The sequence below is a fragment of the Canis aureus genome, chromosome X (assembly GCF_053574225.1).
Source record: "Canis aureus isolate CA01 chromosome X, VMU_Caureus_v.1.0, whole genome shotgun sequence".
Classification (NCBI taxonomy): domain Eukaryota; kingdom Metazoa; phylum Chordata; class Mammalia; order Carnivora; family Canidae; genus Canis; species Canis aureus.
In genome coordinates, this window is record NC_135649.1 from 120,833,334 (window position 1) to 120,860,785 (window position 27,452).

Genomic DNA, 27,452 nt, shown 5'->3' on the forward strand with positions numbered 1-27,452 from the left:
GAGAAACACAGGCAGAGGGAGAAGTAGGCTCCATGCCGGGAGCCTGACATGGGACTCCATCCCAGGTCTCCAGGATCAGGCCCTGGGCTGAAGGCAGTGCTAAACCGCCGAGCCACCCAGGCTGCCCTCATATAGGATTCTTATGTTCCCTGTGGAGATGCAATGGCAATCTTTCACATCCAACAGGCACCATCCCGCTGCTCTGTGCCTGTTCTGTATTTCTTAAACAACTAAGTCACAGTTACCCTCCCCCATTTCTACTCTTTCCACCAGGTGTTAATTCCTCACGGCTGCTGTGATACATGATCATGACCTCAATGGTTTGAAGAGCATGCCTTAATAAAAACAGGTCTGGAGGTCTGTTGTTGGGGGCAAGCACCAAAGTGTCCCCCGGGGTTGGTGCCTTCTGGGAGCTCTAGGGGACAATTCATTTCCATGTGTTTTTGCACATCAAGGAGCTGCCATTCCTTGGCATGTGGCCCCATGTCACTTCATCCCTCTGCTTTACTGCACACATCTGGTCACATCTCCTCTGACTTGACTCCTTGCTTCTTTCTTCTATTAAGGACCTTATAATTCCTCTGCACTCAGCCAGATCGTCCAGCACCATTTCCCTATCTCAAGATCCTACATTTAACCACAATTTGCAAAGTCCTTGTAAAATCCTTTGCCATGGAAGGCTATATATAGTTGACTCTTGAACAATATGGATCTGAACTGTCAGGGTCTTCATACACGGAATTTTTTTTTTTTATCAATACAGTCTTATAAATGTATTTCTTCAATCTCGTGATCTTCTTTTTCTTTTTTTCTTTTATTTATTTTTTTAAATTTTTATTTATTTATGATAGTCACACACACAGAGAGAGAGAGAGAGAGAGAGAGGCAAAGACATAGGCAGAGGGAGAAGCAGGCTCCATGCACCGGGAGCCCTACGTGGGGTTCGATCCCGGGTCTCCAGGATCACGCCCTGGGCCAAAGGCAGGCGCTAAATCGCTGCGCCACCCAGGGATCCCCTTCTTTTTCTTTTCTTAAAGATTTTATTTATTTAGTCATGAGAGACAAAGAGACAGAGAGAGAGAGAGGCAGAGACACAGGCAGAGGGAGAAGCAGGCTCCTCGCAGGGAGCCTGATGCGGGACTTGATCACAGGCCTCCAGGATCATGCCATAGGCTGAAGGCAGGTGCTCAACTGCTGAGCCACCCAGGTGTCCCATTCTTGTGATTTTCTTAAGAATGTTTTCTCTACCTTACTTTGATGTACAAATACAGTCCATAATGCATAAAGCATACGAAATATGTGTTGACTTTGTGTTAGTAAGGCTTCCAGTCAACAGTCAGCTGGAAGTAGGTACATTCTGAGGGACTCAGAAGTTAGATGTGGATTTCCAGCTGCACAGGGGTCAGTGCCTGGTTGCTCCAGGTTCAGGGATTCTGGGAATTTGGACGTGCATGACTTTGAGGGGAACATTATTCAGCCTACCACACACAGTAGGCCACGATCTTGTGAGTGCCTATAGATGCATCTCAGCTGTCTTCATCAGTGACCTCCAGGACATCTCTCCCCTTCCTTGGGATCTTCTCATCCCTGATGAGCTCTTGTTTCTCCTCCTTCTTCCAAAGGCTGCTTCCAGAGCCCTCTTCCCTTCTCTTGCTCCCCACTCCCCTTCCTTCTTTGCTCTGTCTCCTTTTGGAATCCTCCCCTCTGTACTTGAGGGAGGCTGTGTCTGGATGTCCCCTCCTTGTGTGAATAAAGACCAGGGGGCTGTTGGAATGGCCTCTGGTGACTTGGCTCCAAGCCTCCTATTGCACCCCATTTCCGACATCCTTCCACATGCTCTATCCTGGGCAGGTCCAACCATTCGGAACCTTCCGGAACCAGCAGTATTGACTCTTGCCCATTTACTTACGGGAATTATTTTTCACCACCATCCCATCTGACACAGTGCTCCCCACAGACAAAAGTGATTTATTAAATTAATTGAATTAATATTTAATTATCGAATTTATTTTATTTATGACAGAGCATTATTTTATTATTGAAGTCGATGCATAGCAACAGTCTCATGACTTTGCCCCATCTCTTACAAGCATATTCATATTCATTCCATGGTATGTGCATCTCCGTGTGAGGTATATTGTAACGGGTTACTACGGAAGTCATTAAAGTGGAGGGTTCTTTGTATCATCTGCTAAAATTTATTAACATGCATGCACAGTTGTCAAAAGAGGGCCAGTGTTCCAAATGACCTGAACCGTCCTCATTCTGCACAGCCCCGTCCTCATGCTCTGGAAAGCCGTGGATGCACCAACGATGGTGAGACTGAGGTTCTCCCCAAAGCACAGAGACTTATCATCGCTGTCACTTTACAGGCACACGGACAAACTATTGGTGAATGCAATTGTGTTTGCCCCGGGAATCCTTTACCTTCACTTTACTTAAAGAAAAATGTAGGCCAAGGTAGTGGGAATGAAGAGATAACTGTGTGCGTATGGCTTTGCTCCAGGGGAGATTCTAAAGAGTAATGCTTTCAAAATAACATCAAGAAATCAAAGTGAAAATTGAAAAAAAAAAAAATGCCGTCAGCCATTTAGACCTTGTGAAGGTCATGTGGAGAACCGCTTACCTGGAGTTTACAGCAACTCTGACATCTCTTTGTTTTTTGTTTTTGTTCTTTTGTTTTGTTTTGTTTTGTTTTGAGAAAATCATAGTCAAAGAGATTCTTTTTTCTTTTTTTTAAATTTTTTTTTCTTCTTAACATAGTTTCTGCTGCTACTTTCTATGTTTATAAACAGTAAATGAATGCATTCAGCATCCGTTATGTACAATAAGCAGACATAGCCTGCATTACATTGGATGCCTTTCACTATGGTTTAGTGTAGCGCTCGCTCACATGCATGAGCACTTAGCACTTTTGTTCTCTGTAGTTTTCTTGTGTGTTAAAGCCTTTTCAAATTGGACCCTTTTCCCAAAGCTACACATCCATTTTCCAATCACAAAATGAGGTGAATGTATTAAAATCTTGAAGGGAATCTCAGTGACCGAATATTAATTTATTTTTAAAAAAATTTTATTTATTTATTCATGAGGGACCTAGAGAGAGAGGCAGAGACACAGGCAGAGGAAGAAGCAGAATCCTCGCAGGGACTCGATCCTGGGACTCCGGGGTCACGCCTTGAACTGAAGGCAGACGCTCAACTGCTGCGCCACCCAGGTGTCCCAGAACATTGATTAATTTTAATCATGTCTCATGAGCTCTGAAAAAGTGGTCAGTTGTCTTCAGTGATAACTGAAGTGATAACTAGTAGATGACAGGGAGTCATAAGGAGATGTTCTTGGGGAAGGCAGAGAGGGACCCCACGTCACAGCTTTGTAAGCTGAGAAAAGCTACTTCCTTCTCCATCTTATTTTTTCACTTGGCTTCAACCCGAACTTTGATGGTGTCCTCGTGATTTGCACTTGCCTTTTTTTTTTTAAAGGTTTTATTTTATTTTTTAAGATTTTATTTATTTATTCATAGACACAGAGAGAGAGAGAGGCAGAGACACAGGCAGAGGGAGAAGCAGACCCCATGCAGGGAGCCCAGGGGTCTCCAGGATCACACCCCAGGCTGCAGGCGGCGCCAAACCACTGTGCCACCAGGGCTGCCCTGCACTTGCCTTTTCTTCTGGGAGAGAAGTACCTGCTGTGCCCACCTGATTGACCCAAGAGGCCAGGTATTGGGCAGCAAGTAGTCAATCATGAGAAATCTGAGCTCATTGAGAGCCCACTGAGCAGATGAGGATGGTGTGAACCCAACACTGTGCAAATGAGGGCATCCGACTCCATGAACACCCATCCAGTGTGACCAGATCAGGGTACCCCACATGCACATCGGGCAATTCCAACATCTGGGCTTCTCTCCCTTACCAACGCCATGAAAATTACATACGTAGCAGGACTCTAAATTTTAGCCTACTGTATTTTCTTTTCTTTTCTTTTTCTTTTTTTCAAAAAAAAAATGACTTCTTCAAAGCCCTTGACACTCATAAGAGGTGGTTGACATTTAGGATGGCATGATCTTGCTGCTGGGATGACGTTACTAGAAGCCTTATCCCTGTCTCCTGAGTATATTAATATTTTATAGCTTTTGTCAACAAAATATGCCTGATTTTCCTTACCGTGCCATTCTCAGTGGTTTGGTGTTTTTTTTTTTTTTTTTAGGTCTTATTGTATAGGAGCTTTTTCTTAGCTCAGACCTTCAAAAGCTTGACTTGATGTTATCTCTTTGCCAGTAGCATGGAATTTACTTTCCTCGGTTTTACCTGGGTTATGAGAACTACCTCAGTGCACACACACACACACACAATTGACAAGATCAATATATGCTTAGCATTTCTATATCCTACTCGTTTTTAGGATAAGTCAGCGAGGGAGGCATGTTTCTCATGCTCTTTTGAACTGTGCACATAATGTTGAACGATGCTGACTCTGGTCATAGGAGTGGCTGTCAGTACATTACATTAGGTTACATTAGGATACCTTATTTTAAAGAAATGAAATAGTCAGTGGCCACTAGAATAATTATGGGTGCATTTGTTTGCTCTGTGGCTTTTGACCTTCCTTTCACACGTGTGGCCCTATCTGATTGTGCCGACAGGTTAGGCAGAGGTAGCTTGTCCATTTCCCATGAGTAGAAACTGAACTTTAAGGAAGTGAAACGGTTGCCAGAAAAATCACGGTGGGCTCTTGTTCAGTGATTGTCTTGTCCATTGTGTGTACAAGGATCACAGGAGATGGCGCCTTCCTAAAAGGAGCATGAGTGATAAAATCAATATATGAATGCGGACGTGCATCCGCTTCTCTTCGCGGTGAAGCACATTGTGGCATTTGCTCAGGCATCAGAATTTGGTGGATGAACATCATAACCTTTGATTGTGCTGAAGTATGTTATCTATCCTGCATTTTATCTCGGGTGGTCATGGAAACCGTGGTCATATTCGGGAACACATGGGGAGAGTGCTATGACCTGGCCAGGTTCATGACACCCCCCCATCGTCGGGTGTGTCAACTTTATAGGTGCCTCCTGGTGTTCTTTAAAAATGCCCAGAGTTTCTCCCACCTCTAAGCAGTTTTTCATGTTCAAAGGACGTGACTCTGCGTGAGTAATCTGTTATTTGGCAACTGACTAGAATTATAGATAAATCTGGACCATCCTATACAGGAAATACACACATGCCAAGATATATTAGAATGCTTGTGGAATCAAAACAATGATAGATGGAATCGGATACTATTTAAATGCTTATATAAGGGGGATTGTGTATCTTCATGAGTGTCATTTTTTTTTTTTTTTTCACCATGCCACCCTAGCATTCTAGTCCTGAGCCCGGCGTTATCTCTTTGGGCCATCAACCATAACAGGGCCTGACACTGAGATAGCTTTTCATCTGTGCCAGGACCCGTTCCAAGTGTGTTTTATATATTAACTCAATCACCTCAACCACTGTATCCAGCAGTTATCATCCATATTGGTTGCCAGCATTCATATCGGCCGCTACGGCAGGTTACTACAAACTCAGGGGCTTAAGACAACACACACTTACTAGGTTTGCACTTGTGGAGTTCAGGAGCCAAAGTGGCGTTCAGAAGTTCAGCAAGAGCTAAAATCAACATGGCAGCAGGGCTGCATTTCTTCCTAGGTTCTAGGGGAGAATGTGTTTCTTTGCCAGGGCTTCCAGAGTCTGCCCCATTCCTTGGCTCATTGCCCCCTCTTCTATGTCCAGAGCCACTGGCTTGAGTCCTTTCCAATGATCATCTCCCTGGGTCTCCCTCTACTCTGTCCCTTGTTCTCTTCAAAGCATGCTCTTCCTGCCATTGGGCCCACCTGGGTGACCCAGGATCATCTCCCCTCTTCTGTGCCCCTTGTTCTCTTCAAAGGATCCTCGTCCTGCCATTGGGCCCACCTGGGTGACCCAGGATCATCTCCCCTCTTCTGTGTCCCTTGTTCTCTTCAAAGGATCCTCGTCCTACCATTGGGCCCACCTGGGTGACCCAGGATCATCTCCCCTCTTCTGTGTCCCTTGTTCTCTTCAAAGGATGGTCTTCCTGCCATCGGGCCCACCTGGGTGACCCAGGATTATCTCCCGATGTCAAGGTCAGCCAATTAGCACCCATAATCCTGTCTGCAACCTTTATTCCTATTTTCTACATAATGTGACATATTTAGAGGTTCTGGGGATTAACACAAGGGTGTCTTCAGGGCGCCATCATTCTACCTACCATGCAATTATGATCTTTACTTTAGAGCTGAGGAAACTCAACCCTGAAAGTTGAATAGCTTAACCAAGGTCATTGGGTGACTGTGTGGTAGAGGCATGGGAAAGTATGAGCCACACCGTGAAGCCAGGAGAGCATGGCTGTCAGGGCTGGGGGTAGGACACATACTTACCTCAGATCCTTGGGAATCCCAAATCAGTAGGTGGCTGCCTTTTGACCTTCAGTATGAAAGAATAGGTACAGGCAATGGGTTAGAAATAAGGGGTGGGGTGGGGGAGGAGAGTGAAATTCATAATGACAGTAAAACAATATTGAACCAGAAATATTAAGCCAATCTGAACAATTTCCGAGTCCTGGTTTTGTTTTGTTTTTTTTTTTTTTTTTGTGTGTGTGTGTGTATGGAAACAGCAGGCACAAACTTCCTCAAAATCTGAGTTTAGTAGGTACTCTTTTTTCCCCTAGATGATTGGAAATTTTACATGAATTATCAGAAGAAAAAGATGTCTAATGATTATCCAGACGCAGGATATGGAGGAAATGACATGCTCAAGATTTATCGGGAAGCCCCTCCTCTCTCCTTCGCAGGCACTTTGATCGCGGCTTCAGACATGCGTTAATTGCTTCCATAAACTTGTAAATAATATTTCCACAACATGAATGGAAAACTTTCTCAGTAATCCTTTTTGTTTTGCCGGTTCTGGCTTTTATTTTAAATATTCAATTTCGCTGATGTATTTTAAGAACTCAATTAAATTACAGAAGGATTGATTTGAAGTCAGCAACCTCTTTATATTAATGCTGCCAAATATCCCTTTAACGTAAGAGTGCTAAGAGGCACCAGAAAATTTAAAGCTCAATTAACACTGAGGGGTTATATTATTTAATCGTTTCAGCTCTACTGCATACTGTGCTATAACACTGGAAGGTCTTTATATCCTCGTTGCGGGGGGTGGGGGGGTAAGAGCACAGGATTTAGAAAAAAGAAAAAGGTGTGAATACTGGCACCACCTCTGTCTCCTTGGACAGGTGTCAACATCTTGGACCATTTCCTTCTCTGTAAAATGGGTAGAGTGGTGTTGCTCTCATGGGACAGCTGTGTGGAGCAGATGAGAAAACCAGGTGTTCAGACAGGAACTTTGTTAGCATGCCCCCCAAATAACCTTCATTTCTGGGGTCCATAAATACTTTGTTTACTTGAAGGTTTCTTTGTGAGGTGCCTGGGTGGCTCAGATGGTTGGGCTCAGATCATGCTCTAAGGTCCTGGGATTGAGCACCACTCCCCTGCCCCCACCCAGCTCATGTTCCCTTTGATGAATACATTAAAAAATCATTTTTAAAAAAGGTTTTTTTTTTTTTTTTTTTTGGTAATGAGATGATAGTGTTTGAAAATTAGGGCTTTATATGTTTAGAACACTTTTGGGTTCACCACAAAATTGAACGGAAGGTAGAGAGATTTCCCATATGCCCCCTGTCCCCATGGATGCATAGGACCTTCCCTGTTATCCACATTCCCCACCCACACATATATGTACATGTTATTTTCACCAAGGATGAACCTACAAGGACACATCATTATCCCCTAAACTCCATAGTGGGCTTTAGGGTTCCCTCTTGGGGGTGCACGTTCTGTGGGTTTGCACAAATGTGGAAGGACCTGTATCCAGCATGACAGCATCATACAGAGTACTTCTGTTGCCCTAAATTTTCTCTGTGCTCTGCCTAGGCGTCCCTCCCACGCCCACCCCAACCCACCCCACCCCAACCTACTGATCCTTGTGCTGTCTCCATGGTTTTGCCTTTTCCAAAATCTCCCGGAAGCTAGAATCATACAACCCTTTCAGATTGGCTTCTTTTGCTCAGGAAAGTCCATTTCAGATTCATGCACATCTTATCATACGTGGCTTGATTGCTTACTTCCTTTTAGCCCTGAGCACTATTCCGTTGTCTGGATGGATCTCAGTTGATCCATTCACCTAGTGAGGGACATCTTGCTTGTTGCCAAGTTTGGGCTCTTATGAATAAAGCCACTATAAACACCCATGTGTGGGTTTTTGCATGGATCTAAGGATTTGACTTTTTTGGGTAAATACTGAGGAGTGGGATTGCTGGAATATACGTTATTTGTCACGTTCTCTAAAAGGGAAGAAGCTACTTCTTTTTCTTGACTTCTGAAACGGCTATGTGCACTGGGAATGCAAATGCACTCAGCAAAATAATTCTTCCGAAGACAGTGGCAGCGTGTTTGCCGAAGGGATTAATCAGACCTATTTTTAGGGTAGCATTTCTAGCACGGAAAACAAGCAAATAAGAGGAGGCATATGGAAGGGCCCACTTCTCTGCAGACCAGCCCGCCGACATCATCTCTCTGGGGGAGGATGGTGCAGTAGGCACCTCGAGCTTACTGACATCTACATTTACGATCACACGTGTCTTCGTAACAAATCTCTACCATGGCGAGTTTGAAGGAATAGATCAATGCAATAAATCATCGATGCTACAGAAAATTACATCTGCTCCCTTGTCATCTGCTTTCTTTTCCCTACATGCAAATGTTTCCCACATCTTTTGCAACCTTTCCCTGTGTAAGCTTCTCTTCTGCAGAAAATGTATGGGATTTAATTTTCTGTAGATGTAATCCTAAAATTGGAAAGTTAATCCCACAGCGCTGTTTAGATAAGCCACCGAGTTTTCATTTGCAAATTAAAGGATATGGAAATTGTCATAGATGGCTGATATATTTTGTATAAAAGACTAAAGGGCCAGAGAATGTCTGTAATTCTGAATGAATGCACTGTCTGGTGTTTTTGCAAACAGCTGGATCACATTCTTCTGCTTTGATAGGCATTTCTGTTTAATAGTTTCTTTTCTGTACTTCTGAAAGTCATCTCTGTGCTTCTCATTCTGCGGAAATGAAGGGAGATCAGCAGCATAACTGGTTGGCTAGATACCCTTATTCCCAGCCTGCGTTGACATCAGTTTTGCCACTACCTCAACGAGGTGGCAATGTCTTGGATTTTGCATTACATTGTGCTGGATTTGGGGGACCGCTTGCTCCCATGTAGCATATTAGCATATTCATTGACTTTAGAGCTTGTCCAGAGACCTGCAAACAGTTCCACTGGATGGCCTGTTCTCTAAATACATACATGAGGTTCTTACTCAGATTTAGATGGGACACCTCAGCACTAGTGGCCATTAGGAGCCCTTTTGACAACATCTGATGGACAGGACACAGTTTGCAGTCTGGAGCTGTTTGGATGACGTAGGTGGAAGAAAGTGAGAATATTAACTGAGGAAAGTTTAGAGCTCAACGTTGGCACACGTATTTTGTTTGCATTCCGTATCCTCACCCTCACTCCCGGGGCTGTCCTATTTTTCTATCTAAATTTTCACTTTTAGCCCTACCTGGTTATTTAAAAATTGCTTTAATCTCGTTGTATTAGATGCATCTGTGCCAGATACAAATGGAAAACAAAAAGAAATATGACGTGCGATGTAAGAAGAATGAAATAATGCACGAAATATATTCAATCAAGCCAGGTCTTAAATGACTTTGGAAAGCATTTACTTTGATGTAATGAAATTGCATCTCGTACAGAGCATTCTCCATCCTTCAGGGTGGTATAATAGCGCATCATCTTATGCTACCCCAACATCTCTCTTGCTAGTTTCCTTTTTTTAGCGCAGGTCCTTGTATTGCATGTGGGGCTATTTCTATCAGAGTAAGGAAGAGAAATTGTTTCCATGGTGGTGGAGAAGTCTGTGTTTCTCTTCATCCAGGTTCGATTGAACACATCCATTGATCTTGTTACCTCTTCGAAAGCTCTGTGCTCAGTTGAAGTTCTGTGAGGCCACAGATTTCCATTCTGTGTGGCGAAGTAGTGTCCTTTGGCCAACTCCTCAGGAAACAGAAGAAATTTATTCTGGAGGAATTCAACCCAGACAAGAAGCACCAGGCACTTGAAAATTAGTGGAGTGAGCAGTCGGTACTTAGCCTGGAAACTAGGGAATTATATACACTTTGCTTGCCAGTGGCCTGTCAGCCTTTTCTCTCCCCTTCTCCCCCGCAGGGTGAAAGCCACTGCACTCGCACAAACAGATACCGGAGGAATCTTTTTTTATGGGGAAGCCGAACAGGCAGTTTCTTCTGAAAAGAATACCATACATCGCATTCAAAGACCATTTGAGTCAATTGCTTTTTCATTGTACAAAATCCACCTGCTGAAAACCCCCACATAGAGCTTATTCTCAAATGAGAAAAGATAGTCTTAATCCTACATATTCTAGGGAAACCTTTAGTAAGAGAGTCTAAAGATAGCCAGTCGATGGATGAAGCACACAAAGCATCAAATAGAAGACACACACACAAATCTCTACTCTGTAATTTGTGGGGGATAAGCCAAAATATTGATCCTTCAAAGAAATAAACAAAGAAATGAGGGTCTTATGAAAAAGTCACATGATAGGCACACCTTGAAGACCTGGATTGGGAAACAAATAGGAGAGGATATTTCCTGTTGGTAAAAGCTAATGAGGGAGCAATGGGGGAAAAAAATGAAAGACAATTAAAACTCAACTCGGGATTTTGTCATACATGCAGTAATTCCAGAAAGAGGTGGAAATGACTTCTAAATAATTTAATTTTCCCTCAGTATCAAAAAACTCGAGCTTCTTGATTTTATGGCACATGGGATGCCCAGCACATGAATAGAATGAACCTCACAACCAAACACGTTGTCCTGGGATTTCAGGACAGTAGCGATGTAGAGGAGAGGCCGAGAGCTTGGGGTCCTCAGAGTGGTTGGGGGAGCATAGGAAAAACCAGAACAACGCATTAATAGTCAAGAGTTAGAATGGCACGGGACCCTTCCAAGTCCTTACTGGAAATTCGGAGACAGAGAAACACTTCCCCAGTGGTGAGAAAACCGATTTGACAATAGAGAACTCTATTATGAACCAAACTGTCAATGTGAAGTCAGAGTAAAGAAATGTTTACTCATGCAGGATCTCAAAAGACTCAGCTTTCATGCACTCTGTCTCGGAAAGCTGAGAAATGAGCTGAGATTATGTCTTCCCTCAAGTAGCAGAGTAAATAAAACAGAAAGACTCGGTTTCCAAGAAACCATGGATTCAACGAGAGATGGAAGAAGGAATTGGGTCCCAGATGAGTGTGGGGAGCACATTGGGACATAAAAGGATCCTAGAGAGAGAAAGAGAGACTTGGAGAGAAAACATAAGTAAAGGGAGATAGGCATTGGACCCTGTGCACATAGTATTTGAGATGGGCTATGGTTTTATGGGAATATTTAGAAAAATTGAACAGTAGATACAGAGGAAGTCTGAAAATGAAAATCTGATGCTGTGACTGTGTGTGGATAGAACAGGTTATTCAGAAAAGGAGATTTTATAGACTGTACAGCTCGCTTCAAAAGTGATCATGAATCGCCTGGTTACGATAATGTCAATAGTGAAGACCCCCAAATAGTGTTGCCGCTATACTGGGATGTGAGGAGGGAGGACGTAAATGGCAAAGTGTTGGTTGCCCATAGAAAAATTCTGGATGTAACATCCAGAAATAATATTATCAATATATAATATATCTCCTGAGACGTGGCAGTGGGGCTGGCCTATGTTGGGGCAGGGATAGGCTGCTTGGTGTTACTGGTCTTGCTTTAATGATGCTCATAGTTTGACTTCTAGGACTTCATGCGAGTCTTTGTCGAGACACAATTTTTGTAAAAGATGAAAATAATATAAGGCCCAAATTGCGTGGCTTGTGTGCGTGAATGGTTGACCCTTAGCATGGCCTGGAGAACTTAAAAGATAAGATGCCAGTGCCTCATTTCCCCAGAGATTCTGGTTGACTTGGTCAACCAGATTCTGGTGACTTGGTGCCACCTGCGCAGTGAGATTTATCAGAGTTCCCCAAAGATCCTAGCATACAGTCGAATTTGAGAACCGTAGATAAAGAAGAGCACAAATTACTGCCTTAACTCAAAATCCCACCCCTTCTTCCCTTCATCTACAGACAGTGCTTCCCGGTTAAAAAATAAACCAAGGATGCAGATTGAGCAAATTTCATCACTCTTTTTTTTTTTTTTTGTTTTGTTTTCCTTTCCCTTCTATTATGTGATGTGTTCTTTAGAGAAAGCCTGTAATCACTTAAAAATGACCTAATGTTTTCTCTCAAAAGCTTTCTATTTTCTGGTTGTTTTACTTTTTTTTTTTTTTTTTTTCGTAACTGAAGTCACAGAATGTTCTGGTTTTGGAGTGCTTTGCCCATCCTACGGGAAGCCCATTGTGCATGGTCCGTGGCGCTGTGCCAATGCAAGTGTTCTACTTTCTCCTGTTTCTGTAACGCACATGAGGTTGAATTAAATATAATTTTCTCCATGTGCGTTTCCCTGGCACTCATCCCCAGTGGCCCCACGGAGGAGCTCTGTGCTTGCCACTGGTCTCATTCCATGAGGTCCTTTCAGTCAAGGGCCAGGGACGTCATTACCGGCACCAGAAATTTGTTCAGTGGTCAAGGATGCTTGTTGTATTGAAGCGAAATTTCCTTTCATTATGACCTGCTCTTTCCCAAGCTGCTACCCTGGGAAGGGTCGACTTCCTATGCACAAACGCTGGCAATTCTCAATAGGAGGCTTTCCCTACCTTTTGCAGCGCACGTCGTCTACCTTTCTGCAACGGCCCTTCCACCTCATCAATGTCAGACGGGTTGTAGGTCTGCATGTTATCCAGCAAGCAGCCCCTGGCTTCCACAAGTCTTTATTTTTGAGTCCCTTTTATCCCAGGAGAAGCTAACTCATTAAAACCATGCAGCACTGACATTTGGAGCTGGCACCATGACATGATCTTTGTCTTGGGTCCCTTTCTCAAATTATTGATTTTGATAGAAGTTCCTCATTTGTTTCCCCTGTCTGCTGGAGATGTCCGTGGTCTGTCCCACTTCGAGGGCCCTTTCTGTGATCTGAAAACACAGACTGTATTCACGGAGGGCTCATCTGACGGCTCATCTGTCTCTATCCTGCCTCTTCTGATTTTTCTTTACTTTTTCATGAGTTGTGGCTTCTTAATCTTGCTCTTTTAGAATATCCTTGAGGCTGGTGAATGTCTTGTGTTCTTTAGTGTATTTGCTTTTTTTTTTTTTTTTTAAGATTTATTTATTTATTTATGAGAGACACACAGAAAGAGGCAGAGACACAGGCAGAGGGAGAAGCAGGCTCCATGCGGGGAGCCCGGGACTCGATCCCGGGTCTCCAGGATCATACCCCCGGCTGAAGGCGGCGCTAAACGGCTGGGCTGCCCTCTTTAGTGTATCTCTATAAGCTTCTGATTTGTGAAATAAAACTTGACACCAAGAATTTCCTCACTGGGGGTGGGGCTTATAATTTTAATATAGTCTGTAAAAATCTTAGGGAAGCAGCCAGTGTTGCACACATACACACACACACCAATGTGCGCACACGTACACACACAGAGAAGTGAAGCTTATTTGTGAATACATGTTGAAGTCGGTTATCTGGGCTGCCATAAATTCAGCATGTTTTCCTAGTGACCTAGTTAACTCAAAGGACGTTCTTAATAGATGCAAATTGTTTTATATTTGTTGTTTTAAGACCTCTTTGACGCAATCAGCCTATGGTGCCCTAAAACTTGAGGTTGCAGTAGGAATTCTTAAAATGGAACCTTCCCTGTTGGTACGTTTCCACTCAGGGGACTTTGCCAGGTGATAATTTCCCATCCAGATTTTAGAGATGTGTGTCCCGCATCCTCTCAGTGACACCGTCTGGGGTGGCCAATTGAAAACATGCAGTAACAGACTTGTTAAGAGATAATTAAACATGGGGGAAATAGAACAATCATGGCAGAGGATTTAATTGGGTTTAATTGGGTTCGGAGGAATAGGCCACGGTAAGAGAATAGCTCTTAATAGGAGGTCTGAAAATAGCCAAGGAAAGCATTAATTGCAGAAAATCTGTGACATCTGATTACCGTGGTGGAAAAAAAAAAAAAAAAAGACCAACCTTTTTATATCCTTCTGTACAGGGAAAGGAGGGGACTGGGAGAAAGAAATCTTCCCACATACATATTTAAGAAAACAAGAAAGAGTTTTGAGCTTTAAAATGGATGGTGGACAGGCTCCCCATACGGGCAAGAGATAGATCTACCCTTTCAGAGTTTCAGGATTTTGCCATTTGTTATAAAATACTCTGGAGCTTATATAATATTGAGCCTTTCCCGTATTTTCTCTGAGAAATGGAGCATGAGGGTAGGAGGGCAGGGATCGAGAAGCAGCAGGGTGATACACGCCTCTATCAATTCTATTCTATCCCTGGAATTCTTTCTCATGGCTTCATAGAAGATACCTCCCGCCTCCGAGCACACAGCATCCGCTTTAACATTCCTTTATTTTCAGGTTGTAGATTTGAAACTGAAGGGGCTTGGTTCAGAGAGAAAAAGACCATGTGGTTGCTGGAGTCTCTCCAGAGGTTGGAGGTGCCCTGGTCTTGTAGATGATGCCCACCCCTATGGAAGGGGCACAGACAGGTGTTCCTGGATGAGAGAAGCTCCAATGTTCCTAATAGGCAATTGTTGTGGGCACAGCTTTGGCCCTTAGAGAGGTCAAGATGACGTGGTCTCAGGTTCCAGCAAAAGGGTTCAGGGAGAGGTAGCCCAGAAAAAGATATCCTTTACCGAGGTGGAGGTGACCAGAGCCAAGCAAGACCTGCAGGTGGAAGGAAGGTCATTTATTTTCACTATGGACCAATGCTAAGGACAGGTCTTCCCAAGGGAGGGGAGAAAAGCCAGAAAAGGTTGTACAAAGTAGTTGAGTAGATGGTCTTCATTCACCCAACCACATCCCCCTTCTCCACCAGCACAGAGCTGTGCTATAGCCTTTGCTGTGTCCACCAGGTCATGATAGCTGACTGTCTACTCACCACCATGAGGCAGGTCAATGGTTTGGCCATTAGGCAAGGGCTCTTAACCATGAATGCTTGGGGTCTGTGGGTATGTGGGTGCATGCACATGTGTCTGAATGGGACCCCTTTGTCAGCTCGGTGAAAAATAGACACTTTATTCTAAAAATAACACTTTCAAGTCCCAAGATAAATAAACTTGAAACCAGTTTTATTGAAAGAGTTATCAAGACAACTTTAAAAATAAATGTGCCATAATAACATATGTACTTCTAGACTATATATTTCATGTTCAGATCTGGTTAAGAGCCTCGTAACTGGCACAGTTTCCTGGTAGTAGTGAGTATATGTAGTATTTTCAGGTATCTGAAAGAACATTAATTTGATAGGAAAATATATGTGTTTTTTTATTACGGGAAAAATTGCAGGAATTCCTGATATTGCCGAGTGTATGTGTGTGTGTGTGTTACAACTGCCTTTGTAATTGAAGAAGAAAATGCTTCATTTCAATGTTCACATTCAGCAAGCGTAAAGATGATGTTTCTCTTCTCTGTTCATATTACAGAACCCTAGAAAAGCATTGATGCAGGGCATCTAGCTAGGAGCGGGGATCACGGATTCTGGGTAGAATAAAGAGTTTTAAACCTTCTATCCATACTTCCTTTCCAAAGCCTGCGTGTGTAGGGATTTTACCAGAGGCTGGGGAATGGGTGTGAGACTGACTAGGTCTCAGTATGGTGGGTAGAGTGAGAATTGTGTCAAAACAAAACCAAAAAACAGGAATGTAGTGGCTCACACTCTTCCTATCGCTTTTGCTTAAGAAAATGGAAGGTCTTAAGAGCAGTTATTGTTAAATGCTATTTTTTGTTGTTGTTGTTGTTGAATGCTATTGACTGCCATTCTTGGCGAAATACTTTTCATTTTAATGCATTTTACCTTGTGATTATGTTCGTGAGGCTTTGGAGGCAGATTTGAAGGAGATGCCTTTGCAAGATAATGCCAGAATGCCTTCTGTATTTTGGACTTGACCCTCGTTCTGTCTCTCAATTTTGAACTTCTTATTCTAGCCTTCTTTCCTGAACCATCTCCTCTATTTTGCAGCTTTCTCCCCCCCTTGTCTTCTCCTTTCCCATGTGAATGTGCTGGAAAGGCTTTGAGGGAAACCTCTTTGCCCATATTCCCAATCTCAGAAGCCCTTGTCACGTCCTACAGATGGAAGGTCTTACCTCAGTTAGGTTCTCATCTCCAGGCAGGAAACCTCTCTGAAGGATCTCCTTTTCTGGGGAAGGCTCGGTTTTTACACATGAACACTCTCTCTGGAGGAATGCAGAGGACACATTTTGGGGGATGAGTTGGTGGGGGCGGTGCTCAAGACTGAAGACAAATCCTTGCCTTTCCTGGGAGCTTGTGCAAGAGTCATGCTCAGGAAGGAAGATGTGCGTAGGAAGGATTGTTTGATAACCAACAGCCCTACAGCTCCTGAGCCCATCGCCTTGTCATTACAAGTGACTGCGCCATCAGAAACGCACAAGAGGAGAATGTGGTCAGAGAAAACGTGGCGCAGAAATACTAATTTCCAAAATACAGGGTCTTCCATCCAAGGTGGTGCATCCTTCCCTAGGAGATGAAGTATCCCGTAGGCAAAGAGGGTTACAGGCTTCAGAGGAAAAAAGAGGGCACTCCTGCTGGGGTTATGTAAGATCGAGGTGGTCCCTGGGTCATGGATGGTGTCTTGGGATACGTTCTATAGACACTCTTCGTTTTGGACAGCACACAGCTCATTAGGAGAGGCTGTGAGCAGCAGTTTCAGAGCTACTTACTGAAGACCTGCAGAGACATACTTGTCATTATCACCCGAGATGCCTCTTGCCATTGTCCCTCACTTGGGAGCACATGCTTCTTGCCCACACTAACCTCAAAGAGTCCGAGTGTTCAGCCATCTGTCTGCAGACCTGCCACGTCCGAGGTTCCAACTGCAGGTCAAACTGGGCTGTTAATAAGCATGCAACTCTTCTTTTACTCCAACTGTGATGGAAAAGTCGGTCACTGTCCTCTCTTAAATATTGCCTTTTGGTGATTGAGATTATGTCTGCCCATCTTTTGTAGCTATGATGGAGCCTTCCTATAGTTAGGCAAGAGTGCTTGGCACCCGGGACCCCTTTGCTTGCAGAAGTGTAGAGAAATTTAGTCTCAGAACTGGATCAGAATGTTTTGTTTTGTTTTTAGTTAGTTCTCATTGAGGTTGGCTGAAACTGGTAGAGTGCCAAAGACTCTATCATGGTCTACTGCTGTGTCAAAGAGGGAGCCAAGACTCCTTGTTTTCGAGATAAAATTCCTATGGGTAGAAATCGTGGGAGCTAGATCGTGGGGCCCAAAGGAAGTTTATGTCAGGAGCGTGAGTGTACCTGGTGGTGGTACCCACACGGGGTGAGCTAAGGAGAGCATCGGGGAACCTGACCTTGCCAATTCTTCTGCCTTTCATGTCCTTCTGACTCCCTTCTGCATGTTTTCTCTTCCCTTTAATTTAATAACCTCTGCTGAGACCTTCTGTTTTCCAAGTGCAAGAATTAATCATCTCTGGTCTTTGCCCTTAGATTGCTCATAGTCTAGCAATGAATGTAAACAGTTAGGAAGTAACTATGACATAATGTGAGTGTTCCTTCTGGTATTATCATTCCCGCTCTCCATAAATCTTGGTAGGCTTGTATTCACATTCTTGAATTTCAAAGCTTAGCTTCTCCATTACATAGCTTGAAGAACCCTTGAAGATCTCTCTACAAAACCCCTAAGTTTTATTTTTTTATTTTTTTTAATTTATTTTTTATTGGTGTTCAATTTACTAACATACAGAATAACCCCCAGGGCCCGTCACCCATTCACTCCCACCCCCCGCCCTCCTCCCCTTCTACCACCCCTAGTTCGTTTCCCAGAGTTAGCAGTCTTTACGTTCTGTCTCCCTTTCTGATATTTCCCACACATTTCTTCTCCCTTCCCTTATATTCCCTTTCACTATTATTTATATTCCCCAAATGAATGAGAACATATAATGTTTGTCCTTCTCCGACTGACTTACTTCACTCAGCATAATACCCTCCAGTTCCATCCACGTTGAAGCAAATGGTGGGTATTTGTCATTTCTAATAGCTGAGTAATATTCCATTGTATACACAGACCACACCTTCTTTATCCATTCATCATTCGATGGACACCGAGGCTCCTTCCACAGTTTGGCTATTGTGGCCACTGCTGCTATAAACATCGGGGTGCAGGTGTCCCGGTGTTTCCCTGCATCTGTATCTTTGGGGTAAATCCCCAACAGTGCAATTGCTGGGCCGTAGGGCAGGTATATTTTTAACTGTTTGAGGAACCTCCACACAGTTTTCTAGAGTGGCTGCACCAGTTCACATTCCCACCAACAGTGTATGAGGGTTCCCTTTTCTCCGCATCCTCTCCAACATGTGTGGTTTCCTGCCTTGTTAATTTTCCCCATTCTCACTGGTGTGAGGTGGTATCTCATTGTGGTTTTGATTTGTATTTCCCTGATGGCAAGTGATGCAGAGCATTTTCTCATACCCCTAAGTTTTAAATGCATCTTTTACAAAAACCATCCTAAATTCCATCCTGCACAAGCCCGTGGTCCCACAGAAGGAGGAACTGGACCACACACTTGCCTAATTATAACAGTTGCAATACACGGTTTTTTAAAATTTATTTTTACTTTTTATTTTTTGTGATACAGGTTTTATCTCATCAACTGGGATAAAGACATCTCTATGGGTTGCCATATTGGATTGGCATCTCTTTATATTTATCGGAGTGGGTCCCACAGTGGAAACATTTACTAGGACCTCAGAAAGTAATTATAATTGGCTAGTATTTCTTGGGAGGAGACTTCTTGTTCTAAATTTACATGTTTATGCACATATTTATATATGTTTATGTATATTTAAATATGTGTATATTTAAATAAATATATTTAAATATAATTATAGGTATATATTCACACACGCATATGTTCTAACACACATACAGTAGCCTACCTGCTGATGTTCATGAGTTTTGTCTTGTACCCTGCCCATTTTATAGATATGAAACTAGAGGCATTAATGGTTTACACCTTCCTCTGTGGTTGCTGTTGGAGTGAAAGCCTGGGCTAATGGTGGGCAGCATGAGTCTAGAGGGCAGGTTCCTGACCAAGCTCCAGGTGGTGCCCCAGGGATTTAACACATGGATGAGTAGGTGTTACAGTGACTGTCCTTGCGTATTTGAGTCTTGTTCTTCTAATGGCTCATGCCGAGAACCCTCTATTTGGAAAGAGATAATCAACATCACGTATAACAGGTTTTATTAATTACCTACAACATAAAGCACATTGAATTATAGACTATGGGGATTTACAAAGGATGGAGAAGGCATAATTTATGAACCGAAGGGGTTTACTATTTGAGTGACTTGGTTTGGAGACATACAGACATATACATGCATATTCATATTACATTATTAGTTGGGATTAGTAGACTTAGATGTTTAAAAATTTGTGTATGTGGGATATATAGTTTCTATATAATATATTACGTGTGTTATGTATATAACATAGACGATGTGTGTGTACATATAAGTATAATATATATATTAAGTTTAAAAATAAACATATGAAAGAACTCCATATAGTTAGATAAGAGAGGAGGGGGGTAGATTATTGATACAGAATAAGTCATCCAGTAAGCCAATGGGTATTGGAAACAAGAGAATATTCATTCTGAATCTTTTTTAAAAATATTTTACTCATTTATTTATTTGAGAGAGAGAGAGAGCACAAGTAGTGTGAGGGGCAGAGCAGGAGGGAGAAACAGGCTCCCTGCAGGGAGCCCATGACCTTGGGATCATGACCTGAGCTGAAGGCAGACACTTTGCCCCTTGAGCCACCCAGGTGCCCCTCATTCCGAACCTTGATGAAGGCATCAGGTGAATTAAGTGATGGTGATGTTTTTACCTCTCTAATATATGTCCTGTGGTATTGCAAACTTCCTTTTTTAGAGGTATGGCTGGAAGGCGATTGCAGCTGCTTTTGACACAACAGACCTTCCCGTGTTTTTCTGGATCAATTATCTCACTGAAGCTGGGTCCTCCTGCTTCACTGCAGAATGTTCTGTTCCCACTGGCTTCCATACTTCCTGAACACTCTGTTCTGAAGATAATAGTGTGAGGTTTCAGAGAATCCTCAGGCTGAAGGCATCTTACGAGGTGACTTTGTCGGAGCCCCTCCACTGTCAGCTCAGGTAGTGGAAGCCCTGGGCACCAAGTGATGAGCCAGAGGTCACCCGGCTAATTAGTGACCAGGGCAGTAGCGCTCTTAGGTGACCTGACTCTACCTGTTAGCGATGCCGCCAGGACACTGCTGCTTTTTACGGACATGTCAGCGGATGGCCTTTCCTCCCATGGGCTCATAACACAACTTGGGAGAAAACAGCTTGTATCTTTCCTTCAGTTTTTAAATCTGTTTTGATAGCTCATGGGGAGTGAAGTTACTGAGCCAAACCCATATAGGCATGGAACTCTTGATGAAAATTTGCATCCTTGGGCACCTGGGTGGCTCAGGTGGTGAAGGGTCTACCTTCGGCTCAGGTCAGGGTCCCAGGGTCCTGGGATCAGTCTGCATTGGGCTCCCTGCTCAATGGGGAGTCTGTTTCTCCCTCTCTCCCTCCCCCCCGCCCTCTGTCTCAAATAAATACATAAAATCTTAAAAAAATAAAACTGATATTATTAAAGAGTCATACTTGTAAAATGTGCACTATATATAAATATATAAATAATATGTATTTTATTTAAAAATAAAAATTAAACACATACCCACTGCCAGACTACAAAATAGAAGGTTATCGATATTTTTGCGTATCTATGCATGTCCTAAAGTCAGGTCTTCCTGCTTCACTGCAGAATAATCTGTTCCCACTGGCTCTAAGCAATGTCCTGTCTAGTTTTATATGGTGTCATATACACAGAAGCACACCTACATATTCGTCTGTGACTTGCCTTTAATTTTTGAGATTTCTCCATTTGGATACATGTCTGTATTTTATTCATTTTCCACTATTGTGTAGTATTCTCTTTGGATATGCCAACATTTATTAGTCCATTCCCCTGTTAATGGACGTCTGGATTATCCTAGTTTGTTTGTTCCTGTGAGTATGGCTGCACCTGGACACTCTAGTGCATGTGTCCAGACACAAGTATTTAAGAAGCTCTCCAGGGCTCTTGGGTGGCTCAGTTGGTTAAGCGTCTGACTCTTGGTTTTGGCGCAGTCATGATCTTAGGGTAATGAGATCGAGTGTTACATCAGGCTCTGCAACACTCAGTGTGGGGTCTGCTGGCAATTCTCTCTCTCCTTTTCACTCTGCCCCTCCCCCTGCTTCTAATTTGCCTCTCTCTCAAATAAATCTATAATTTTTTTTTTTAAAGAAAGAAGCTCTATAGGAAAAATAGAGACCATACCTATACCATGTAGTATGGATATGTGTCTCTCTGTGTGTGTGCATGTTTGTCACCTCAAAAGTCTTCTGCATGCTCGACTCCCCATGGCACGCAAAATTGGTTTCCATTTGGGATTGCACTAATTTTCACCAGCACGGTATGAGGTTCTAGTTGTGCCACGTCTTTGCTCAACACATGGTACCATTTGTCTTCTGCATTTTTGCTAATCCTTTCTGATCTCTTCTGTATTTTGCCAATAACGAATGAGGTCAAGCCTCCCGTCCTAGGAGACCCTTGGCAGATTTGAGAGATTACTGCATGGAATCATGGAAGGAGAGCCACCAAAGATGGCTTTTAATTTAGCTTGAATAACTGAAAAAATATAACAATACTAGCTATTAAAATATGGAACAAAATATGGAGGTAATTTGAGTGGATAAAAAAAGAATTTCTAGAACATTGCAAGGTATCTAAGTGACAACAGTCAGGAGACATGATGGTTTGACTTTGAAGATGTATGACTGAGTTTGGTGAGAAGTCCACTGACACCCTGGAGATATTTGCAAGTTATTTGATTTAGGTTTGGAAATCATATTTGGTAACAGTTTAATTAGACACAGAAAATCAAGCATTTAATGAGCTTTTCCTACATGCTGATCCCCGTGCCTGCTCTGAATGTGCAGGACATAAGAAAATAAGCAGCACAGTTAGGGATAGTTTCATGAAAATGCAGCCATGTAGTGGGCTGGGATCTTATCTTGTTCCCCCGCTGTATCCTCATTACCTTGAGTGCTGATCTTGATGAAGTACGTACTGACCAGTGACTAGGTTTTGGTGTTACTTTATTTCTTTGGCTATTGTAGGTCCTCCTCTCCACATTTATTCTAGAAAAAAATCCATGCTTTATTCCTAATCCTATTTTGGGGCTGCATACTATTGAATATTTTTCTATCCAGTCAGTTTTGACTGGACCATATAGAAAGTACGAGCTCTTTGTCTTGGGTTTAGCCTGGATTCTGTAGATCCTCTTGCTGGAAACTCCACTTCCTTCAACTGTGGCTTAGATGTGTTCCTGACCCATTAGTCTTCAGGGGAAGAACAGAAGTAGGGGGGCAGGTGATGGAGCTGATGCTCTGAGGTTACAGTTGGGCGCAAAACCACCCTGAAGATCTTACACTTGGCTTCTTTATTTGACTCTCCAATTACTTTATCTACATCTAAGCGTCGTGGCTCACCATGGCGGATTTGTACGGGATCTAATTTTCGGAAGTGAAAGAAGGTGCAGAGGTCAATGGGCAATGAGCTATTGCAGTTGGCAAAAGATGATAGATTGTAACTTTGCTCACCTAGGAGATAAGACCAGAATATAAATATATGCAGATAATATACTAATTGGCTGATGGCTGGCATTGAGTGAATCTTGGTACGGATTGACAGGTGTGTGTCTGTTGTAAGCCCATGCACAACGTGGAATTGGTGCCACTAGGTAACTAGGTTCACTGGTTCTACCTCATGGCCAACCTCTGTCTTTTAGAACAAAAGATGAACCACACCCCCCTCAGGCACTGTAAAATGTTGGTGTCTGTCCTCCCCAGAAACAAAAGGGAAAGGGAATCAGACGTGTCTATAGGTAGCTCACAGTTTGAAGAACGGCTGTCACAGGCTCTCATAGTCAACAGTGCAGGAGGATGGTTGTACAAGCTCATTAATTTGGGCAAGGACCAGAGCTTGCTGTTCTTATTGTCCTGATGCTTCATAACGTCAGATGCAAGTGAATCTTCACAGCATCTCTCCGCACCAAAACCCGCACTGAGTCTCCGGCTTTCCGTGTATATAGAGAGCAGCACAGAGGAGGGCTGCTTCCAGCTCATTCATCCTCTCCCTTTTGGGGGGATGGGAGGTTGGGTTTTTGAAGATGCATTCACAAAGTTCTCTGTCTTCTTTTTTTTAATTTTTTTTATTATTTTTTAAGTTCTCTGTCTTCTAATGTATTTGTCAGGGCACGAAAAAGGAAAGCCTTGCATCCCCTCCCCGGGAGATGTGATTTTATTCCTTCTTGGTTCAAAATACCAAAACAAGTTTGGTCAGGACTCATCTTAATGAAATACGTATTTTAACATTAAAGCAATCTCAATGTGAAGGATGCACACTCTGGGGACAAATGTACTGCGACTTTGATTTTGACCCATTTATATTCTGATATGCCTGGATAGTTTGAGCCTTGTCTTAATTACAATCTCAGGCAGAATGACTGCCCTGTAGAGAATCATTCTAAACCAGCCAATCAAGTTATAAATCACGTCGAAATGCCACTCTGAGCTATTCCTCGGTTTGCAACCTTTGTAGAGAAAGCATGCGGTAGAGCCCTTCTTAACTTTCCAGCTGTATGTGTTCACTGAAGGTATGATTTTTACTTTTTTTCCATTCAAATGTTTTATTCAGCTAATCCCTTTTCTAGGGTGACCTTTTTATTTTGGAGAAAAATAAAAAATATGTATAATATATCAAAGGGATAGATCTATGCTATATATATGATATATGCTAATTATAAATGTTATATGCATATATAACAACATTTCACCCTTTGTGAAAACTTTCCAGTACATGAGATTTATATGGGAACTCTTTTATTTTTTTTTGTTCCCAAATATATTGGTTGGTTAACTTTAGAGGGTTTTTTTTAATGATAATGATGCATATTTAATAGATGTATTTTAAAATTCTTCGTTACTTGTATTGCTTAAGCTTTTGAAGTTGACAAATACTTGAGCATGACACACACACACACACACACACATTGTTTACTCGTACCCACACATATGTAATCATTTACATGGCCACCAGAATTCTGTCTTGGATGACTCACACCCATGGTTCTCACTGTGGGGGTGATGCAGCCCCGGGGGTCATTTAGCAATGTCTGGAGACATCTTGGATAGTTAAAATTGAGTGCGGATGTGTTACTGGCATCCAGTAGGTGGAGACCAGGGAGGCTGTTCCACCCCCTACAGGACACAGAACGATGCCCACCAAAAAGAACCATATGGTCCATACTGTCAACAGTGCTGAGGCTGAGAAATCAGGGGCTTCAGATTGTGTGACTCGTGTGCAAATTAGCCAAATTTCAAAAATGGAGGAAATAAATAAAATGGCTCCGATCTTACATTACCTAGAAAAGGCTCACACGCCCCTGGGCACCTTCTCTGGGGTCCTGTTGGCCCATGATCTCTCTCTGGCCCTCAGAACCCTGTGAGGAGGTAGATATGGCCAGAGGAGAGGCTTGATCATTGGACTCAGCATGAAGGCTAGGGGTGGCCCACCCTTGTGCACTCTTAATGTTTTTGTGGTTCGTGGGTACTTTCATCCATATCGAGTTGGAGAACTATTGAGTGAGCCAGAATTCCCAGTGGAACCAACCTTGTAGGTCTTGGCATAAACCCATCAACCTTTAAGTCCTACCTTTACTAAGCTCTGTGTTCCAGGGACTGTGTGCTGCCTCATGTGGACGACCTCATTTCATTCTTTTTTTAAAAAAATATTTATTTATTTATTTATTTATTTATTTATTCATTCATTCATTCATTCATTCATGAAAGACTCAGAGAGAGAGGCGGAGACACAGGCAGAGGGAGAAGCAGGCTCCTCACAGGGAGCCCAATGTGGGACTCAATCCCGGGACTCCGGGGTCACAACCTGACCTGAAGGTAGATGCTCAACCATTGAGCCACCCAGGCGTCCCAATCTCGTTTGATTCTTAAACAGTTATAAACAGATCAGTAAAGGGAGACACAAAGAATGTAAATTCCTTGCTCTAGACTTGCTCAGCACCAACACCTGGCTGACTTCAGAGCCTGTGCATGTTGTCTCTGTACGTATGGTTCTTTTGAGTGCATCCACGTTCAGCATCCCAGCACCTTGGGTTTATAGAGTGGGCAATGTGTCTGCCCTCCACCTCTGCATATTGCCTCATTCCTGCTCTCCACACCCCATGAGGAAGGCATGACACACCATTTACGTCAAGTCCAGGCTGGTGGGCTCAGTTCCTCAGCTCATAGAGGTGGCATCTGAAGACCCAGGTCTTTCAGAATCCCAAATCCATGGCGTCTCCTTTTATCGCCAGGGAGGCTCCAGAAGGAACAGCTAATGTTGGTTCAGAAGCAGAAGGACTTTCAGGAAAACAGAAAGATTCCAAACATGTCATCACCCCTTTCTTGTTCTTGTCTGCCTCCTAATTATTCAGAAATTGGATCTCCGTGTGGCAGAAATCCAGACGTTGTCTACAGCAGAATTCAAAGATAGAAGCAAACACATACACCCAACATTTGGTGTGATGGTATTTTTCACTTTCGACATTACAACCCAGAGTTCGAGGGCATTTTCATTCAGGTCTGATGGACTTGGCCCAGGAGGTCATGGGCTATGGATTTCCCCCAGAGGTGTATAGCTCCGTGACAGATCCATCTCTAATAGGTTTCATTAAAACAAAAAGCAAAAAAAAAAAAAAAAAAAAACCCAAAACAAAAAACCAAAGAGCTTATTGATGTATTCCACTCAACTGTCCACTTAAATGAAATGTGTAATTATACTCAACCCCAGAAATACTCTGAATCACCCAGAATATCTTTTGCGTTTGTCCGTTTTCGAGTTGAGGAACGCTCTATTTAAATGTATACTGTTTGCAACACTTAATGTCATGTTTTCCAACCCTCATGGATCATGAGCAATACGCTCCCACTCGTGCGCAGCATTCTTTTTTTTTTTTAAGATTTTATTTATTTATTCATGAGAGATACAGAGAAAGAAAGAGAGGCAGAGACACAGGCAGAGGGAGAAGCAGGCTCCATGCAGGGAGCCCGACGTGGGACTTGATCCCGGGTCTCCAGGATCAGGTCCCGGGCTGAAGGCGGCGCTAAACCACTGAGCCACCCGGGCTGCCCCATGCACAGCATTCTTTACTGTCCTAAGAGGAATGACTTACCTCGTGAGAGTCCTATGGTCCATATTGAGACAGGTCTAGGAGGTCACACTCAACGGGAGGGTAACTCAGGTGTACCATCAGCTTTTAAAGGAAGCAGCAAAAACAAACGAAAATAAAGAAAATGGGCTGCGGGGTGAAAGGTTTAAGGTGGATGGCTTACGTGGCGATCGGGATGGCCCTATCAATGCTTTTTAATATTATGAATGATACCCTGGGAGGACAAGCACTGCAGCAGGTACTCGCCATGTACCGTCTTGCTCAGGTTTTATGAGAAACTGCAGTTTCAGGCTGACGCTGTGTGTAGCCTAAAGGTATGTGCCACTGAGTAGCCCGAAAAGGTTTAGAATCCAGAGCCTACACCTTTTCCATAAGGTCATGCTTGTTTTGCGTAGCTGATATGTATCCGCATGTCATAAAGCCAGTTTGGCCTGGTCCCCCGCGTCTCCTTTTCTCATACTCCAAACCTTTGATAGGCTCCATCCATATCCCCTTAGGGAAAAGTGGCAGTTTCCTTAGACATTTGAGAGACATCGTTTTGGGGGGTACCTGCCACTGAGTGGCCGGCCTTTGTAAATAAGACTGACGTTGGGCGACATCGTTACCGTCATCTGAACGAGATGTATAATTTTTGTTTGTCAACTCAACGGAGACTTGTTGCATGTTTTCTAAATGTGGTGCAACATTCCAGGTAATGGGGAGCCGACCAAGAATTAAGGCAAGTCGTGTTCTTGCCAGAATCTACCACGTGAGGACATGGGTAGGCAGATTCATCAGTGAATGAGACTGTCATGGGGAGATGTTGAGGGTTGCACGGAGCAGAT

The 27,452-nt window shown here is 43.1% G+C and overlaps 1 protein-coding gene across 7 annotated transcripts in view; it reads left to right on the plus strand.

Annotated features, from left to right (window-relative positions):
• The window catches only part of NLGN4X (neuroligin 4 X-linked), a 361,845-nt gene that overhangs the window by 100,446 nt on the left and 233,947 nt on the right, over positions 1-27,452 (plus strand). The window lies entirely within an intron of this gene.